General features: G+C 35.0%; 1 non-coding gene across 1 annotated transcript; it reads left to right on the forward strand.

Moving 5' to 3' along the window:
- Positions 1-1,552: 1,552 nt before the first annotated feature.
- On the forward strand, positions 1,553-1,660 carry LOC112731555 (small nucleolar RNA R71). The gene has a single exon (XR_003167328.1). It is a non-coding gene; the product is annotated as a small nucleolar RNA R71 (small nucleolar RNA).
- Positions 1,661-5,860: the final 4,200 nt, after the last annotated feature.

Below are 5,860 nucleotides of genomic sequence, written 5' to 3' on the forward strand. Positions count from 1 at the left end.
TCTGTAGTGAGAGAAGCTTTTCATACTTCCTCTCCATGGTTACAAAAGGAGATCCTTGAGTTTTAAACACAAGGTTGTCCTCATTCAGTTGAAGGATCAACTCTCCTCTGTCCACATCAATCACAGCTTTTGCTGTGGCTATGAAGGGTCTTCCAAGGATGATGGATTCATCTTCATCCTTCCCAGTGTCTAGGATTATGAAATCAGCAGGGATGTAAAGGCCTTCAACCTTTACTAACACGTCCTCTACTTGTCCCTAAGCCTGTTTTCTTGAGTTGTCTGCCATCTCTAATGAGATTCTGGCAGCTTGCACCTCAAAGATCCCAAGTTTCTCCATTACAGAGAGTGGCATTAAGTTTATTCCTGACCCTAGGTCACACAGAGCCTTCTCAAAGGTCATGGTGCCTATTTTACAGGGAATTAGGAATTTACCAGGATCCTGTTTCTTTTGAGGTAATTTCTGCCTATCCAATGCATTCAGTTCATTGGTGAGCAAGGGAGGTTCATCTTCCCAAGTCTCATTACCAAATAATTTGGCATTCAGCTTCATGATTGCACCAAGGTACTTAGCGACTTGCTCTTCAGTAATGTCTTCATCCTCTTCAGAGGATGAATACTCATCAGAGCTCATGAATGGCAGAAGGAGGTTCAATGGAATCTCTATGGTCTCTAGATGAGTCTCAGATTCCTTTGGTTCCTCAAAGGGGAACTCCTTATTGGTCACTGAGCGTCCCAGGAGGTCTTCCTCACTAGGATTCACGTCCTCCTCCTCCCTTGTAGGTTCGGCCATGATGGTCAAATCAATGGCCTTGCACTCTCTCTTTGGATTTTCTTCTGTATTGCTTGGGAGAGTACTAGGAGGAGTTTCAGTGACCTTTTTACTCAGCTGGCCCGTTTATGCCTCCAAATTTCTAATGGAGGACCTTGTTTCATTCATGAAACTTAGAGTGGCCTTAGATAGATCAGAGACTATATTTGCTAAGCTAGATGCATTCTGCTCAGAATTCTCTGTCTGTTGCTGAGTGGATGATGGAAAAGGTTTGCTATTGCTAAACCTGTTTCTTCCACCATTATTAAAGCCTTGTTGAGGCTTTTGTTGATCCTTCCATGAGAAATTTGGATGATTTCTCCATGAGGGATTATAGGTGTTTCCATAGGGTTCACCCATGTAATTGACCTCTGCTATTGCAAGGTTCTCAGGATCATAAGCTTCTTCTACAGAAGATACCTTTATAGTACTGTTGGATGATTCCTTCAATCCATTCAGACTCTGAGAGATCATATTGACTTGCTGAGTCAATATTTTATTCTGAGCCAATATGGCATTCAGAGTATCAATTTCAAAAACTCCCTTCCTCTGAGGCATCCCATTACTCACAGAATTCCTTTCAGAAGTGTACATGAACTGGTTATTTGCAACCATGTCAATGAGTTCCTGAGCTTCTGCAGACATTTTCTTTAGGTGAATAGATTCACCTGCAGAATGGTCCAATGACATCTTTGATAATTCAGACAGACCATCATAGAATATATCCAGGATGGTCCATTTTGAAAGCATGTCAGAAGGACACTTTTTAGTCAGTTGCTTATATCTCTCCCAAGCTTCATAGAGGGATTCACCGTCTTTCTGCCTGAAGGTATGAACATCCACTCTAAGCTTACTAAGCTTTTGAGGAGGAAAGAACTTGGCTAAGAAAGTCGTGACCAGCTTATCCCAAGAGTTCAGGCTATCTTTAGGTTGAGAATCCAACCATATTCTAGCTCTGTCTCTTACAGCAAATGGGAAAAGCATAGGCCTGTAGACCTCGGAATCAACCCCATTGGTCTTAACAGTTTCACAGATCTGCAAGAATTTAGTTAAGAACTGGAAAGGATCTTCTGAAGGAAGTCCATGAAACTTGCAGTTCTGTTGGATCAGAGAAACTAGTTGAGGTTTTAGCTCAAAATTATTTGCTCCAATGGCAGGGATTGAGATGCTTCTTCCATGTAAATTAGAATTTGGTGCAGTAAAGTCACCAAGCATCTTCCTTGCATTGTTATTGTTTTCGGCCATGTCTCCTTCTTGTTCGAAAATTTCAGTAAAGTTCTCTTCAGAGTGTTGTGTTTTAGCTTCTCTTAGCTTCCTCTTCAAAGTCCTTTCAGGTTCCGGATCAGCTTCATCAAGAATGTTCTTGTCCTTGCTCCTGCTCATATGAAAAAGAAGGGAACAGAAAATAATAGGGATCCTCTTTGTCACAGTGGAGAGGTTTCTTTATGTGAGTAGAAGAGAAGAATAGAAAAAAAAAAGGTAAAAATCCAAACACAAGGGAGAGGAGTGGGTTCGAATTCTTGGGTGGAAGAGAAGTGTTAGTTGATAAATAAATAATTAGAAGGGGATGAGAGATGAGAGAATTTAAAAATTAAATAAAATAAAATAAAAATATTTTTGTTTTTAATTTAAAATCAAAGTTATAATTCGAAAATTAAAAAGAAAAATGAAATTAAATTAAATTTAAAACAATTAATTAATTAAAAAGAAATTTTGAAAAAGAGGAAGGTGATTTTCGAAAATTAGAGAGAGAGAGTTAGCTAGGTAGTTTTGAAAAAGATAAGAATTAAACAAAAAGTTAAGTGGTTAACTGAAAAAGATTTGAGAATCAAATTTTGAAAAGATAAGAAGTTAGAAAAGAAGTTAGAAAAGATTTTGAAATTGATTTGAAAAAGATGTGATTGAAACTTATTTTGAAAAAGATTTTGAAAAAGAAATTTAAAAAGATTTGATTTTGAAAATTAAAGTTGATTACTTGACTAACAAGAAACAAAAAAAAGATATGATTTAAAATTTAAAGATTGGACCTTTCTTAATAGGCAAGTAACAAACTTTAAAATTTTTGAATCAATCACATTAATTGTTAGTAAATATTTTGAAATTATGAAACAAAATAAGAAAAAGAATTTTGAAAATCAATTTGGAATTTTTGAAAATTATAAAAAAATGAAAAAGATTTGATTTTTGAAAAAGATTTTGAAAAAGATAGGATTTTTAAATTGAAAATTTGATTTGACTCATAAGAAACAACTAAATTTTAAAAAGTTTTGAAAAAGTCAACTCAAATTTTCGAATTTTTATGAGAAGAAAAAGGGAAAGATATTTTTTTGATTTTTGAATTTTTAATGATGAGAGAGAAAAATATAAAAAAGACTCAATGCATGAAAATTTTGGATCAAAACAATTAATGCATGCAAGAACACTTTGAATGTCAAGATGAACACCAAGAACACTTTGAAGATCATGATGAATATCAAGTATGTATTTTTGAAAAATTTTCAAACAAAGAAAATATGCAAGACACCAAACTTAAAAATTTTTAATATTTAGATACTAACAAATTGAAAATGCATATGAAAAACAAGAAAAGACACAAAACAAGAAAAATTTAAAGATCAAACAAAGAAATTCATCAAGAACAACTTGAAGATCATGAAGAACAAATGCATGAGTTTTCGAAAATTTTAAGAAAAATTAAAAAGATGCAATTGACACCAAACTTAAAATTTGACATAAGACTCAAACAAGAAACACAATATTTTTGGTTTTTATGATTTTATTAAATTTTTTTTGGTATTTTTCAAAAATTATTTTGGGAAAAATGAAAAAGAAATTCTTTTTTGTATTTTTTGAAAATAAGAAATAAAAAGCTTAAAATTAAAATAAAATTACCTAATCTGAGCAACAAGATGAACCGTCAGTTGTCTAAACTCGAACAATCCCTGGCAACGGCGCCAAAAACTTGGTATGCGAAATTGCGATCATCAACAATGGCGCCAAAGGCTTGGTGCTCTCAAACGTGAATCACACTTTGTCACAACTTCGCACAACTAACCAGCAAGTGCACTGGGTCGTCCAAGTAATAAACCTTACGTGAGTAAGGGTCGATCCCACGGAGATTGTCGGCCTGAAGCAAGCTATGGTCACCTTGTAAATCTCAGTCAGGCGGATTCAAATGGTTATGGTGAATTGATAATAAAAATATAAATAAAATATAAACTAAGATAGAGATACTTATGTAATTCATTGGTGAGAATTTCAGATAAGCGTATAGAGATGCTTTCGTTCCTCCTGAACCTCTGCTTTCCTGTTGTCTTCATCCAATCATTCCTACTCCCTTCCATGGCAAGCTGTATGTTGGGCATCACCGTTGTCAATGGCTACATCTCGTCCTCTCTATGAAAATGGTCCAATGCGCTGTCACTGCATGGCTAATCATCTGTCGGTTCTCGATCATACTGGAATAGGATTTACTATTCTTTTGCGTCTGTCACTACGCCCAGCACTCGCGAGTTTGAAGCTCGTCACAGCCATCCCTTCCCAGATCCTACTTGGAATACCACAGACAAGGTTTAGACTTTCCAGATCTCCGGAATGGTCGTCCATGGGTTCTAACTTATACCACGAAGACTCTAATATCTCGGACTCGATCCCCTGTATTAGATATCTAAGAGATACTCATTCTATCTCATCTTCATGTAGAATGGAAGTGGTTGTCAGGCACGCGTTCATAGGTGAGAATGGTGATGAGCGTCACATAATCATCACATTCATCATGTTCTTGGGTGCGAATGAATATCTTAGAATAGGAATAAGCGTGAATTGAATAGAAAAATAATAGTACTTTGCATTGATTCATTAGGAACAGCAGAGCTCCACACCTTAATCTATGGTGTGTAGAAACTCTACCGTTGAAAATACATAAGAACAAGGTCCAGGCATGGCCGAATGGCCAGCCCTCATAAAGTTCTAAGATAGCATAAAACTGATCAAAGATGTCTAATACAATAGTAAAAGGTCCGATTTATATCAGACTAGTTACTAGGGTTTACAGAATTGAGTAAATGATGCAGAAATCCACTTTCGGGGCCCACTTGGTGTGTGTTTAGGCTGAGCATTGAGCTTTACACGTGTAGAGGCTTCTCTTGGAGTTGAACGCCAGTTTGTAACCTGTTTCTGGCGTTTAACTCCACTTTGCAACCTGTTTCTGGCGTTTAACTCCAGAATGCAACATGGAACTGGCGTTGAACGCCAGTTTGCGTCATCTAAACTCGGGCAAAGTATGGACTATTATATATTGCTGGAAATCCCTGGATGTCTACTTTCCAACGCAATTGAGAGCGCGTCATTTGGAGTTGAGTAGCTCTAGAAAATCCACTTTGAGTGCAGGGAGGTCAGAATCCAACATCATCTACAGTCCTTCTTCAACCTCTGAATGTGATTTTTGCTCAAGTCCCTCAATTTCAGCCAGAAATTACCTGAAATCACAGAAAAACACACAAACTCATAGTAAAGTCCAGAAATGTGATTTTTATTTAAAAACTAATAAAAATATACTAAAAACTAACTAAATCATACTGAAAACTATGTAAAACCAATGCCAAAAAGCGTATAAATTATCCGCTCATCAATTAGCGTCTAAAAAATTATTACCGGGACTTTTGATGTTACAATATTAATATAAAGTATAGCCCTCCAAGATGACATAAGAGTTAAAACTTAAATTTTTCAGAGTAAAAAATAACAGATAGTTATATAATATATATTATATAATGACCAACTATATTTATACAATATGTAATTTAAAAAATAATTAAAATATTATATCAATTAAATAATCATTTAATTTGTAAAATTAAGAAAAAAACTTATGCTTTGATGATTTTATGCTCTAAAAAATTCAAATTTAAATTAGAAGTAATGTCATCAAAGCAATAATAAGTTCTACACTTCATTTCACAGATTAAATAATAATTTAATTGATATAGTATTTGTTAGGTACCAGACAAATGACACAGCAAAATATAGAGATAAAAAATTAGAAATTTGTAT

The sequence above is a fragment of the Arachis hypogaea genome, chromosome 12 (assembly GCF_003086295.3).
Source record: "Arachis hypogaea cultivar Tifrunner chromosome 12, arahy.Tifrunner.gnm2.J5K5, whole genome shotgun sequence".
NCBI lineage: Eukaryota > Viridiplantae > Streptophyta > Magnoliopsida > Fabales > Fabaceae > Arachis > Arachis hypogaea.